Here is a 15,405-nt window from a genome sequence, read left to right on the forward strand (position 1 = left end):
AAAAAGTTGGTAGTTTGAATCCAGCAGCTACTCCTTGGACACCCTATGGGGCAGTTCTACTCTATCCTATAGGGTTGTTATGAGTCAGAATTGACTCAATGGCAATGGGTTTTTTTGGCTTGGCATAAGAAATATAACTTGAGAGCATAAACATATATGCATTTTTCTTCCTCTTTTCCCTCTTATGCCCTACAATAAATAATTAGATTCTTAAACTCAAGAGGTATAATTTCTGTAGGGAAAAGGACATAAATTAATATCCATTCTAGATGTTTTTCTGCTTGGCTTGGTCCAATTGCTAATAGCAAAACCCAACTTTTTGTAAACACCAGTTAATCATTAATGACACTCCAAATTTCCCCAAAGTTGTTTCCCAATGGCCCTTATATTATCCAGTGAGTCAAAATCTAATATTACGTGGATGTTTTGGAGCTCTAAGAGATTACTAATATCTGAAATCATGGCTGCGTATTCTTGCATATTAAAAATACGAAAGTACAGATAGATACAGAAGTAGAAAATAAGAGATTAACAGTAATTTGCACAGTACACACTGCTCTCCAAATGTCAGCAGGACTACTCTCAGAAGCTTCTGAAATAATTATACCCAGCACAGAATTTTTTTTTTTTTTTCTGGCTGCAGATCTAAGAAAATAACTTCAAATAACTTTTCAGCTTAGAAGGTGAACATTGAAGGGACAGACTGACCTCTTTAACATAGTGGGACAAAGTACTACAATTAAATGAATAATGATGGTTCTGGTTGCCTTTGGAATTTGTGGATATGAATCCAGAAAAAAAAAAAAAAGGCAGCCTTCTTTACTTTCTTTCTTCTTTTTGCCGAATGCTATCACGTGGACCTTTCAGTTGTGCTGCTAATATTAGTGATACCTGTGCTATCGAGAGTAAACAAGTACAGGGGTGAGAGGGCACATGAAATGGTGGGAAAACATTAGATGATACTTTTCACAGATGTTTTCTTTCACAGGTCAAAGAAACTGCTAATAACCTGAGAAAGAAAAGCTTATTTGCTCCTGTTGCTTAATACTGTGTTATTCTTGATGTCTACAGTCTGGTGTTAAATTGTTTACCATTTTAATAAAAACGTAAGAACTGAGTTGGTAGGAATAAAGACAACTGGTTAAAAAAGACTGAATAAAAGAAATGAAAAAAATAGAAGTGCGGAAGGCTAGTGACAGCTTCACCGGTAAGTAAACCACTTCCCCAAATAGAGCCCCATCTGTGTTTACCTTGTTAGCCACAGATAACAGCCAAATAAGAACCATAGATAGGATGCGCTTCATATGCCCTAAATCCTGTGTTCTCAACAGGGTAATATCGCCTCGAAAAGCAAGATTGGTTGTGTGTTTGTCTCCAGCAATGTTCAAGTGGAGCCATGGAGTAGGTAGAACTTTGGATTTAACCAGTGTTGAGGTTTTGCCAGGTGAGTGCGAAGAAGGGAGAGAAGGACCAGGGAATTGAAGACGTATGTGAGGTAGTGAGTATAGTGGATATTGGACTGCAAGCTGGATAAGGAGGAAAGTGAGAACAAGAAGGATTTGAGAGACAGTATGAAGATGGTAGGCTTGGTCAACTGGAGGGCATTGGGAAAATAGTGAGAGAGTCTTCTGAAATACAGGAAATTGTGACTGGAGATGCAATGCTTGAAGTTGAGATTATAGAAGGGATACAGTTAATGGTTATAACAAGATGGGATTGAGTGGCTGAAGTGTTATAGATGACAGCTGAATGTTGTTGTTAGTTGTTAGGTGCTGTTGAGTCAGTTCTGACTCATAGCAGCCCTTTGTACAACAGAATTAAACAGTGCCTAGTCCTGCGCCATCCTCATAATCGTTGCTATGCTTGAGCCCATTTCTGCAGTCACTGTGTCAATCCATCTTGTTGAGGGCCTTCCTCTTTTTTGCTGACCTTCTACTTTACCAGGCATATTGTCCTTCTCTAGGAGCTGGTCTCTCCTGATAACATGTCCAAAGCACATGAGATGAAGTCTAGCTATCCTTACTTCTAAGGAGCATTCTGGTTGTACTTCCTCCAAGACAAATTTGTTTGTTTTTCTGGCAGTCCACAATATAGTCAATATTCTTCACCAACACCATTATTCAAAGGCATCAATTCTTCTTAAGTCTTCTTTAGTCATTGTTTAGCTTTCCTGTGCATATGAAGCGATTGAAAATACCATGGCTTGGCCCCGGTGTACCTTTTTCCTTAAAGTGATGTCTTTGCTTTTTTAACACTGTAAAGAGGTTCTTTGCAGAAGATTTGCCCAAATGCAATGTGTCATTTGATTTCTTGACGGCTGCTTCCATAGGTGTTGATTATGGATCCAAATAAAACAAAATCCTTTACAATTTCAATCTTTTCTCCTTTTATCATGATGTTGCTTATCGGTTCAGTTGTGAGGAATTTTGTTTTCTTTATGTTGAGGTGTAATGCAACATTACACGTATGCTGAAATCTTTGACCTTCATCAGTAAGTGCTTCAAATTCTCTTTACTTTCAGCAAGCAAAGTTGTGCCATTTGCATATCACAGGTTGTAAATGAGTCTTCCTCCAATCCTGAAGCTGTGTTCTAGCTTCTCAGATTATTTGTTCAGCATACAGATTAAATAAGTATGGTGAAAGGCTACAACCCTGACACACATTTTTATTGACTTTTTTTTAAGCCAGGCAGTATCCCCTTGTTCTATTTGAATGATTGCCTCTTGGTCACGAGCACAGTTAAGTGTTCTGGAATTCCCATTCTTCACAATGTTATTTATAATTTGTTGTGATCCACACAGTCGAATGCCTTTGCATAGTCAATAAAACACAGGTAAACATCTTTCTGATATTCTCTGCTTTCAGCCAAGATCTATCTGACATTAGATGTGACGTTTATTTTTCCACATCCTCTTCTGAATCTCGCTCGAATTTCTGGCAGTACCCTGTCAATGTACCAGTGCAACTGCTTTTGAATGATCTTTAGCAAAATTTTACTTGTGGATGATATTGTTTGATAATTTCTGCATTTTGTTTGATCACCTTTCTTTGAAATGAGTACATATATGGATCTCTTCCAGTCGGTTGGTCAGGTAGCTGTCTTCCAAATTTCTTGGCATGGATGAGTGAGCACCTCCAGTGCTGCATCTGTTTGTTGAAACATCTCAATTAGCGTTCCATCAATTCCTGGAGCCTTGTTTTTTGTCAATGCTTTTAGTGCACCTTGGACTTCTTCCCTCAGTACCATTTGTTCTTGATCATATGCTACCTCCTAAAATGGTTGAATGTCTACCAATTCTTTTTGGTGCAGTGACTGTGTATTCTTTCCATCTTTTTCTAATGCTTCCAGTGTCGTTTAATATTTTTCCGGTAGAATCCTTCAGTATTGCAACTTAAGGCTTGAATTTTTTCTTCAGTTCTTTCAGCTTGAGAAATGCTGAGTGTGTTCTTCCCTTTTGGGAACTTCAAGTCATTACACATTTTGTTATAATACTTTACCTTTTCTTCTCTAGCCGCCTTTGAAACCTTCTGTTCAGCTCTTTGACTTCATCATTTCTTCCTTTTGCTTTAGCTACTGTATGTTCAAGAGCAACTTTCAGATTCTCTTCTGACATCCATTTTGGTCTTTTCTTTCTTTTTAATGACCTTTTACTTTCTTCATGTATGATGTTCTTGATGTCTTCCCACAACTTGTCTGGTCTTCAGTCATTAGTGTTCAGTGCATCAAATCTATTCTTGAGATAGTCTCTAAATTCAGGTGGGATATACTCAAGGTCATACTTTGGCTCTTGTGGAGGCTTGTTCTAACTTTCTTCAACTTTAGCTTGAACTTTCACATGAGCAATTGATGGTCTTTTCCACAGTTGGCCCCTGGGCTAGTTCTGACTGATGATATTTAGCTTTTCCATTGTCTTTTTCCACAGATGTAGTCGATTGGATTCCTGGGTATTCCATCTGGTGATGTCCATGTGTATAGCTACCATTTATGATGTTGAAAAAGGTATTTGCAATGAAGAAGTCGTTGGTCTTGCAAAATTCTATCATGAGATCTCCAGCGTTGTTTCTATCACCAAGGCCATATTTTCCAACTACCAACCCTTCTTTGTTTCCAACTTCCAAATTTCAATCATCATAATTATCAATGCATTTCAATTGCACATTTGATCAATTTCAGACTGCAGAAGTTGGTGAAATTTGTCAATTTCTTCATCTTTGGCCTTAGTGGTTGGTGCCTAAATTTGTATAATAGCCGTATTAACTGGTCTTCCTTGTAAGCGTATGGATATTATCCTGTTCGTGACAGTGCTGTACTTCGGCATAGATTTAAATTTTTTTTTTAATAATGAATGAATCTTTATTCCTCTTTAATTTGTCATTCCCAGCATAGTAGACCATATGATTGTCTGATTCAAAATGACCAATACCAGCCCATTTTAGCTCACTGATGCCTAGGATATTGATGTTTATGAGTTCCATTTCATTTCTGATGATTTCCAGTATTACTAGATTCGTACTTGGTGCATTCCACATTCCGATTGTCAATGGATGTTTGTAGCTGTTTCTTTTCATTTTGAGTCATGCCACATCAGCAAATGAAGCAAATGAAGGTCCTGAAAGCTTGATTCCATTCCATCATTAAGCTTGACTCTACTTTGAGGAGGCAGCTCTCCCCTACTCATATTTTGAGTGTCTTCCAACCTGAGGGGCTCATCTTCCAGCACTGTATCAGACAATGTTCCACGGCTATTCATAAGGTTTTCACTAGCTAATTTTTTAGCAGGAGACTGCCAGGTCCTTCTTCCTTGTCTGTCTTAGTCTGGAAGCTCAGCTGAAACCTGTCCAATGTGGGTGACCCTGCTGGTATTTGGAATACCGGTGGCAGAGCTTCCAGCATCACAGCAACACACAAGCCACCATAGTACAGCAAACTGTCAGACATGTGAGGGACAACTGAATAGAGTAAAAAAATAGGATATAAGAGGCCTGGGTTTTGGAAGAATACTTAAATCACAAAAATTACTCCAGGAATAAAGCTAGAGAGACATTGAAATGGCTCAAAGAGTAGACTGTCATGTGAGTTAGTAAGTGGCAAATAAGTAAGTGCTCTTAGGACAGAGAACATTGTGTGTTGCCATCACTGAGAAAAGTTTTGTGGCGTAAGAGAGGTTACATCTGGGTGTTGAAGACTGAATGGTCAAGTTAGAACAGACAGAGAGGACAGGGGAGGGAATTTCAGGCTGTGGGTCAAAGAATACACAAAGGCCAAAAGGTGGGAAAGAGCATGATGTATTTTTGAGGTCAGCGATGGCAGACCAGGTGTGGCAGCTTTGGGTTGTGAAAGACTTAGAATGTTGGACTGAGAATTTTTGAGTTTTTGTTTTTGCCTTTCATTTTTTCTGTAGAAAAGTAATTATTGTTTGGCTACTGCCTTTTAGAATTCTCTCACAGGGCTAATCTTTACTGATTTATCTTGTGAGTCAAAATTCATTCTTGCACTGAAGTTTTGAGGCCATGAGAAATTGCCTACATTTGTAAACATAGGTAAGTGTCAAACAGATTAAGATATGAAAGGGAAAATGAAATAGATTAGAAAGTCAGAAAACAAATTGAATCTGCACTCAAGATCACTTGGAGGCTACATTCTCAGAAGCGTGTGTCTGGTAAACACCAGATTCTTTATCTTAGAACACAGATCTTAGAGCTCTTTGTCTTAGAACATTACCCTTTTGAATTTGTAATTTTTTTCCATAGCACTAAAAGTAAACTGAGTTAATTCTGCCACTTCCACTTCCCTTTGACTTTCCATTTACTATTTTTTATAAAACACAATAAGAATTTATTGACTTGAGAAGACATTTTGGACTATCACAAGAATCTGTTTGACCAGGGCCTTCTATCTCTTTAGCTAGATCAGCATGGAAAGTCAAGTTATGAGAAGGCTGCTAGGGGAGGTGCAATCACAATAAGGGTAATATTTTGGATTAGACAAATATTTAATGACATCAGGCTATGCATGCCCAATATGTCAGTCTCCAAAAGTGTCTTCCTGTTACTCTTCATCAGTTATTTCAATCAGAGTCCTTGTGGGAAAGAAATGGCATACTCAAAGATTTCATTGAAGACACTTTAACAAAAGGACTGTTTACATGGGTGTGGGCAGGGTTAGGGAACTAACAACAGTGATAAAGCATGCAGACAAGCAGCTGACATTGAGTCAGTTCCGACTCACGACAACCCCATGTGTGTCAGAGTAGAACTGTGGTCCATAGGGCTTTCAGTGGCTGATTTTTTGGAAGTAGGCTGTCAGGCTTTTCTTCTGAGGTACCTCTGGGTGGACTCAAACCTCTAAACATTTAGTTAGCAGCTGATTGTTTGCACCATCCAGGGACCCTATGTAGCACATAGGGCACTGAAAATGTTAGTTAGAACTCAGTAAGAGCTACAGCCATGGGAGAGGGGCATCCAAGAGGAGCCATGCCATAAGGGGAAGCAGGCAACCACTGCCAAAACCTAGCCAGGGAAGGAGTAGACAGAATAAATACCTTCTCTCTCTCTTCCCACCCTCCAACCCCCTGCAACTTGGTGGAACTCAGCTGGAAGCCAGAATGCAAGAGAGCCTGGATGATGCAGTCCAAAGTGCTCAGCCTCCTGAGGCACACCACGGAAGAGAAAGGCTGGGAATAGATTTGGAGTAGCAAAGGGAGAAAACCAGTGCACTACTTTTTCAACTGTTCAGTCATCCAGAAGTTCATGTACTTACAGTTCCTCTCAAGATAATACTTTATTAAAATTATAAAAAACCTTTATGTTATTACTGCACCGTTAGGGTTTTGGAGAGGGCGGAATAGATAGAACATATTGGGAAATAATCTAAATGAATGGCAGATGGAAACCAAAATATCTTCTCTGGTTGGCAATGTTAAGTTGGAGGGAATGGTAGTGGCGTCACTAGGGTTGGTGTCACCCAGTGAGGTAACTCATAGTGTCAAATTCCCACCCCTCCCCCCCTGAAATGGGAAGGGTTGACCAGTGAAAGTCCCCCTGGTGGGCAGAATGGCCCGGTCCCACCCTGCCCCATGCAGGACCCAGGCCATGCTGTGCAGCCCACCCTTCCTGGCCCTGCCTCTCCCTGCACCCTGTGGCTCCCTGCAGCTCCTCTCCTCTCCCACTGGCCAAGGTGGAGACCCTCCTCTCCAACCAGTGGTGGGCCTCTCAGCCCAGCTGCTGAACCCTGAATAGCAAGTGACCAGGGTGGGGATGTGTATGGTGGTGATTAGTTACTGCACTACTGCACTAGGTGACGGGAAACACCAACCCTCATGATGTCACTGCCTTGGCAGCCTCTTCCCCAGTGGCACTGGCCTGCACACTGCCACCACTGGGGACCCTGGGGTCATTTTGGTGTCGCCCCCTCTGACAGTGCCAGGAGGTACAGTCTACACCCTCCACCCTCCCTAGTAATGCCACGGGGAATGGCTTGGCATGAGGGTCTATGGATCTACCAACTGAGCCCAGAATTTGGTGGACTTCCCCATCTACTCTTAGCACCAAACCAGAGGCTGTTCCTGGAGGCAAGTACAGAATGCTTGCTTTTTGTGGGCAATTTGTCCCCCAGAGGAAGACAGGAGGAGGGGCAGGCCTACCTACCAGAGCAAAGCTGGAGTGTAGAGTTCGATACTGAAGATGACTTGAAGCACTTACTGATGAAGATCAAAGACTACAGCCTTCAGCTACGCCTCAACAAAAAGAAAACAAAAATCCTCACAACTGGACGAATAAGCAACATCATGATAAATGGAGAAAAGATTGAAGTTGTCAAGAATTTTCATTTTACTTGGATCCACAATCAATGCCCAGGGAAGCAGCAGTCAAGAAATCAAATGACATGTTGCATCAGGCAAATCTGCTGCAAAAGATTTTTCAAAAAAGTATTAAAAAGCAAAGATGCTACTTTGAGGACTAAGTTGCATCTGACCCAAGGCATGGTATTTTCAATCACCTCATATGTATATGGAAGGTAGACAATGAATAAAGAAGACTGAAGAAGAATTGATGCATTTGAATTATGGTGTTGGTGAAGAATATTGAATATACTATGGACTGCCAGAATAATGAACAAAGCTGTCTTGGAAGAAGTTTAGCCAGAATGTATGTTCCTTAGAAGTGAGGATGACAAGACTTTGTCTCACACACTTTGGACATGTTATCAGGAGGGACCAGTCCCTAGAGAAGGACACCATGCTCGGTAAAGTAGAGGGTCAGCGAAAAAGAGGAAAACCCCAAACAAGATGGATTAACACGGTGGCTACAACAATGGGCTCAAGCATAGCAATGATTGTGATGATGGCACAGGCTGGGCAGTGTTTCATTCTGTTGTACATATGGTTGCTATGAGTTGGAACTGGCTCGAGGGCACCTAACCACAACAACAGAGTTCAGCAAGTGCCCTTTGAGAACAGCTCATGCCTAGGTGGAGGGGGGTGCATACCTGCCCAGTTACTTTTTCCAAACATACCAGGCAGTGAAGTCTTTCCGCTGCCTTGGAGCAGAGTGAGTTAAGGGCATTGGAGGAATGTCTTCTCCCCGCCACGTTTTCTTGTTGGGTGATTAATCCAACTTACATGTTTTTAGGAGCTACGCCCATTGTGGAATCCAGCTGGGAATGCAAAGATGAATAGGATGCCGTTTATGCTCTGGAGGTAATAATAAGGACAGCTAACAGTTACTGGGAAACCCTGGGGGCGTAGTGGTTAAGTGCTATGGCTGCTAACTAAGAGGTGGGCAGTTCAAATCAGCCAGGCACTCCTGGGAAACTCTATGGTACAGCTCTACTCTGTGCTGTAGGGTCACTATGGGTCAGAATCGACTCGACAGCAGTGGGTTTTGGGTAACAGTTACTGAGGGTGTTCCTTGAGGCAGGGTGTGTTTTTCAGGTGTTTCTCGTGAAATATTCACAGCTACTAGCTAATAATATTCACAGCTACTAGCTAATTTTTTTTTTTTTTTTTTACTAGCTAACTGTTTTAAAGATGAAGAAACTGAGGCTTGGCAAAGTTAAGGGACCAGCTCAAAATTAGTGGCAGAGCCAGGATGCAAATCCCAGCAGTTTGGCTTCGGAACTAGTGCTCTTAACACCCTCCCACCTCACAGGTCAGTGCTGGAGACAGGCCTGTGAACAAACGATTCTATGAGGTAAGTGCTAATGGAGGGATGTGCAGCGTGCTAAGGGAGCAGAGGAAGGAGTGATAAACAAGTCTGTGTGTACAGCATTTGTGCAGTTTCCCTCTCCACTGCCAGAAATTAAGATTGGAAGCTTTTTAGAGCAGGCTTTATTATTACTATACATGGATTCAGATATAGAGGTTAATTCATGTTGCCTTGCTGCTCCTCTCAAATGTAATGACACTTAAAATAATTTCTTCCTGACTTCCTGGACCCCCTCCAAGAGTTCTGCTCCAGCTTTCGGATAAGGCAGAAGCAGGAAAAGGATGTCCTCATGTTCCCTGACTAGAGACCTAAGTTTTCCCATAGGAATCATATTAAAATATGTTTAAGATTCTAACTCTTTTATGTACGTGTGTGTGGCCTGTATTATATATTATCTATTTTATATATATATATATAAATATAATAAACTTGTCATTGAGTTGATTCTGACTCATAGCGACCCTATAGGACAGAAACCCATAGGGTTTCCAAGAAGCAGCTGGTGGATTTGAACTGCCAATCTTTTTTGGTTAGCAGCCAAGCTCTTAACCACTGCTCCACCAGGGCTCCAGTATATATATGTGTACATACGTATGTATGTATGTGTAAGTATATGTACGTGTATATATATATACACACACACATATATGTGTCTCTCTGTATATGTATACACACACACAGTAACTGTATATAATCACTAAAATCATCTGTGAAAAACTGGTTAAACTTCTACATTTCTATGGTTTTGATGTCTTATTTTAAATGAAGGTGATATTCTCTTCATAAAGTGGAATTAATATTTCTCACCTCAAAGATTTTTTTTGCCATGACTTTACCATAATTTAGTAGTTGTAATATATCACACTTTCTGCTAATAACCTGAAACAAACTCACTTTTCTGTTTCCTACCTCTTGGTAGAATTTGTTTCAGTTTGGCCTCCTTTAACACCTCATCTTTCAGCTTATCTTTGAGATATTGAACATCCATGCCTTTGGCTTTTATATCACTTGATCCTAGATTAAGAGTCATTAAATTTATATGACTAGACTAACTCCATAAACAGGTGATGTCTACCTTGGCCAAGTGATGGCCTATTCATGCCAGGATATTAAGCACATCCTGCTGTTCAGTGTAAACACCAGATGGATTTCTGATTCATTCGGCACAAGCACAGAACCTCTCACTCTCTCCTCCTTAGTGAATGAAAATCTCTGGGAAGTCCCTGCCCAGGAATTCTCTTTACCTTCAAAGTCAGTGCATCTCGCTCCAAAATGAGCCAAGAAGAGGATTGGATCAATTACTCCCGAGCCTCCTCTATTCACGACCTGTTTCTTGGAGTGACCTCAGAAACTCACAGAGAATCCTAATTTGACAGGTAGCTCCTTTCTCTTCTTCTCCTTTCTTGTACTAGGTTACTCTATTAGGGCTACAGGGTTGGAAAAGTCCTACCCTTTTTAACAAAGTTGAAACTGCCTGGAAGCTTTGCATCCCTTACTCATTACTGCGTCATTCTCCTGCTAAGGCTTCAGAAAAGGCAAAATGAGACAAAGCGATCCTCACAACCACAGGATAACCCCTGGGTCTTCAGGTAATCAAAGCTGTGTTTTGGGTCTATACCATAAATGGCGACACTACTCAGACCCAACAAGAGCCATCTCAGAGGCTATATCAGGGGAGTTTCCCAGGAGGAGGCACAGCCCTGCTTACTGATCTGGCCAGGTGCTACCACCAAAACGTACACAGGTACTGTAACTCTACTTCCATAGCTTTAGGCGTAATGGCACAGGTGGTCTGATAAATGAAGCAATTTTTTAGGGGGATGGGCACAGTGCAGTAGCTTTGCAGGAAAAGAGCCTGTGTCTTCTGATAACTTACCCATTTCTTTATTCAAAGGGATAATCTAAAAACTGACTTTTGTGGCAAACCACCAACTGTTCCCCAATATCAATTTTCTTTTTTTTTCTATAATAGTAGAATCCCCAGTATGTATGTGGGTATAACCTTGCAACTCTGTTGGTCATAACTATGCTTTGGCCGATGAGATATGAGAAAAGTTATGCCACTTCTGCGTTATGCCCTTAAAGGGAAGGGGTGAACCCTCCATTTCTCCAGCTTACCTCCTGGCTGCTGGAATGTGAGTGTGAAGGTGATACATCCTGGACCATGTGGGTCCAAAGATGGCAGAGCTGCAAGATAGAAGACATCTATGTCTCTGACCCTGGAACTGCCACACTAGTCCTCCAAATCTTACTCTCAGATTGTGGGGTGAAGGAACATCTATTGCGTTTAAACCTTGATGATTTTGAGTCTGCATCAAAGCAGTAAAACCTTGATCCTAACTAATTTAGGGACTTTGGATTTTAGTAGAATAACTCTGTTGCCCTCAAGTTAAGTTTGACTCATAATGACCCTATAGGACAGAGTAGAACTGCCCCACAGGGTTTCCAAGGCTGTAAATCTTTACAGAAGCAGATTGCCACATCTTTCTCCCATGGAGCAGCTGGTGAGGTTGAACCGCTGACCTTTTGACCTTTTGATTAGCAGCACTGTGCCACCAGGGCTCCTGTTCAGTAGTATACAGGTGATTTTAGTTGAGAACACTGCCTCCTTAATCCAGGTTATCTGTTTTCAACAGGTGGGAGCTCTGCATCTTCCAATTAAAATGCTGCTCTTTGGGGGCTACACAGAGGAAGAAAGGGCTAGGAAATTAGGCCTTAGGGAGAATAGGGAGTGAAGATTTAGACTCAAAAATCCTACTCGGAACCGTCATGTACTTCTTCAAACGTTGCCATGTTTCTCCAGCATGTCCCATGTGTAAAGCCTGAAAGAAGGGGAGTACTTTCTCAGACATGATTACAGTGTTAGAATTTGTTGCTAGGACATCTATGGAAATTCCATATTCTATCCCTGAAAAAGAAATCTAATTTTTATTTGATGCTACATTCTTCTTTAGCCAGAGATACAATAAAACCACTGTTTGCTGTGGTGTTTTGGCAGAACTCTGAAGCGTGGCCTGGATCTGGGAACCCACAATCCAAGAATAAGGCACCATTTACGTACAAAATTGTTGAATTTGGAAAGAAACTAAGTTCAGTTATACTTGTGAAGCCACTGTCTTTCAAGGTCAAAAAGAGCTTATTTTTCAAGTAAGTGTGTTTCACTGTTTACTGGCGACTACCAAAATAATTATTTCCTGTGTGGGTCACTGGGAGTGAGGTAATCCCAAGGAAAATGTTCCATTGTGTTTACTGGGCTGGGCAGTACAGAGGCTCCAGGCATTCCCTTAAAGCAACAGTAATTGCGTTGAATGGCGAAGTCTGGTTCATATGCCCCTTGAAGGGAGATTCATTTTCTATTTGATACTTTTAGGATTTTGTGAGAGTTAGCAAAGTTGAATGTATACATACACCTTAACATATCTGTGGGTACTCTTACTGTGTTGATTCATTTAAATAGACAGTTTTATAGACAATTGAAAAAGAGAGTGTATGATATCCACGGAAGTGGAAGTCAAGAAATCAAACAACGTATTGCACTGGGCAAATCTGCTGCAAAAGACCTCTTTAAAGTTTTAAAAAACAAAGATATCACTTTGATGACTAAGGTATGCCTGGCCCAAGCCCTAGTCTTTTCAGTCATCTCGTATACATGTGAAAGCTGGACAGTGAAAAAGGAAGACAGAAAAAGAATTGATGTATTCGAATTGTGGTGTTAGTGAAGAATATTGAATATACTGTGGACTGCCAGAATAATGAACAAATCAATCTTATAAGAAATACAACCAGAGTGCTCCTTAGAAGTGAGGATGGCAAATTGTTGGCTCATTTACTTTGGATACGCCATTAGAAAAGACCAACTTCTAGAAAAGAACATCGTGTCTGGTAAAGTAAAGGATCAGTGAAAGCAAAAGAAACCCTCCATGAGACGTATTTACACCATGGTTGCAACAATAGCCTCAAATATAGCAAAGATTGTGAGGATGGTGCATCACCTGGCAATATTTCGATCTGCCATGCATAAGGTCACCATGAGTTGGAGCCAACTTGATGGCAACTAACAGCAACAACATATATGCCAAGATAAGCTCTCCGTTTCTTTCTGTGTAAAAGCAGAAACTTCCCTTGTACAAGTTGTGTTATTGGTTTACTCGTCTGTCTTGAATCACTTAAGGAATTTTGTATTTGCTATTGTCTTCCCAGCCCATACTAGTAGGCCTAGCACCGAGCACTGTGTTCATTAACCAACTGTGGAATGAATGAATGACCTGCAAAAGAAAGCAAATTCCAGGGAGACGATCCCTTTCCCCAAACGGACCTTTCCTGGTATCACGACACTGAATTACGAGAGTTTGCCAGAGGAAGTGGCTGACCAGCTAGGGCTAGAGCATCTCTGAGATCCTCCATGGTCCAGGGATTAAGTAACCCTGTTCTACTGACCGCCATCCTCCCTGGAATCTGAGAGGTTTACTCTATACTCTACCCATTGCCAATGAGTCTATTTTGATTCGTAATGACTATATAGGAGTAGCACTGCCCCACAGGATTCCCAAGGCTGTAATCTGTACGGAACCAGACTGCCACATCTTTCTTCTGCTGGTGTGTTTGAACTGCCAACCTTTCCGTTAGCAGCCAACCATTTAACCACTGCACCACCAGGGCTGAATTATCCACACCAGCTGTTATATACTGACACATCAAGTACAGTGAACTCTGGTAACTGGATCAACAGGTGACAGACAATCAGACTAGGTCAAAAACCTCTAATGCTTTATTTTTCTTTCACAAGTGGGTTACCATGTCTGATCCATAAAGCGGAAGAATGCTCCTGAATATACACCATTTGATACTTCATCCTGCCTTATCTTCTGTTACAGGTCTGGTATAGGAGCTTAGCATAGAGTCTAGAGATTCTAGAGCTGCACCTTTCAAAAGGGGGTGTTCATTACTGATTAATCTACTTACCAAATTTTGTTAAGTGCCCACTATGTGCCCGGCATTGTGTTGGTGCTGGGGTGAATAAGCCAGGTATGGGCTTTGCCCTTAAGAAACCCGCCCTGTAATGGAGGAGAAAGACAAAAACACAAACGAATACATAAAATAATTACACATTGTGGCCATTTATGAAAAATGAACTGAATATTGATGTATGGAATAACTGGAAGTACCTATTTTATAGAGGATGACTGTCAGGGGGTGAGAGGCTTAGAATAGTGAAGGAAAGAGCATTTCACACAGAAGAAAGAACTCATGCTAAGGACCTGAGGGCTAGAAAAAAATGGTGTTTTAGAGGATTAAAAAACATGCCAGTGGGTTTGCAACAGCGTGAGTGAGGGGAGAGTGTGCCCTAATCGGCACAAGCCCTCCAAGGAGTTTGGGATCTACTGTTAAGGACAGAAGACTGAATGGGCGGATGTTAAGTGTTTGCAGAGTGGTCAGGAGGTTTTACATTATTGGCCATAGCAAGAGGTCTGAGCTTGAGTGTGATCCTTCCACTGTAAGTTTAAAGTGTATTCCCAGTTACTATCTGCCCCAACATGTTGAATAACAGTGAGCAGAACTGAAAGTTGGAATTCATTTGAAGTGCAGAAGGACAAGTACAGGTGAAGCCGCACAGCTTAAGATTCTGGTCAAAGTATGAGGAGAAAACGAGAAAGTCACAGTTGGGAGAGGCCATCCATGTCCTGCCAGTATTTGGAATTGGAGACTTAAGAGAATCTATTCATGGTGTGAAAACTGCTGGAATTTTGAAGTAGTGATAAGCGGAAATGACATTCTTCAGATCCCTGCAATATCAGAGAATACTGATACGCAGTTCTACGATGCTATTTACACTTTTTGCTCCTTGATCTTGTGGGATATAAGCCCCCTAGGTAGTGTCCTTTATGGATGTCAGTAAGGTACATTCCAGCGCTGAGAACACAGGGTATGCAGTGCTTACCGTGTGTGTGTGTATCATCCACATATAGGAGGGGTAGAGGTAGATGAGATGTTGATAGTAACTAGATGGTCTGACTTATTCTGGTTCTTAACCATGGTTCTGAGGGTCTGTAAATTTGGGGAAAATCTACAACTTTATTCTCACTAACCTTTAACTGGAATTTAGCAATTCAATGACATATTTAGGCAATAAGCCACAATGATTTTAGCAGTACTTGTGATTATGTCATCAGTAAGAATCCCAGATATTTTCATATCACA

At 41.1% G+C, this 15,405-nt stretch overlaps 1 long non-coding RNA gene across 1 annotated transcript; it reads left to right on the forward strand.

The window, feature by feature from the left end:
• The first annotated feature begins 1,136 nt into the window (after positions 1-1,136).
• Positions 1,137-12,349, forward strand: LOC126078452 (uncharacterized). The gene is made up of 5 exons (XR_007518043.1): positions 1,137-1,207; positions 8,632-8,699; positions 9,015-9,192; positions 10,407-10,583; positions 12,206-12,349. It is a non-coding gene; the product is annotated as an uncharacterized LOC126078452 (long non-coding RNA).
• The last annotated feature ends 3,056 nt before the right edge of the window (positions 12,350-15,405 follow it).

The sequence above is a fragment of the Elephas maximus genome, chromosome 6, assembly GCF_024166365.1.
Source record: "Elephas maximus indicus isolate mEleMax1 chromosome 6, mEleMax1 primary haplotype, whole genome shotgun sequence".
Lineage (NCBI taxonomy): Eukaryota > Metazoa > Chordata > Mammalia > Proboscidea > Elephantidae > Elephas > Elephas maximus.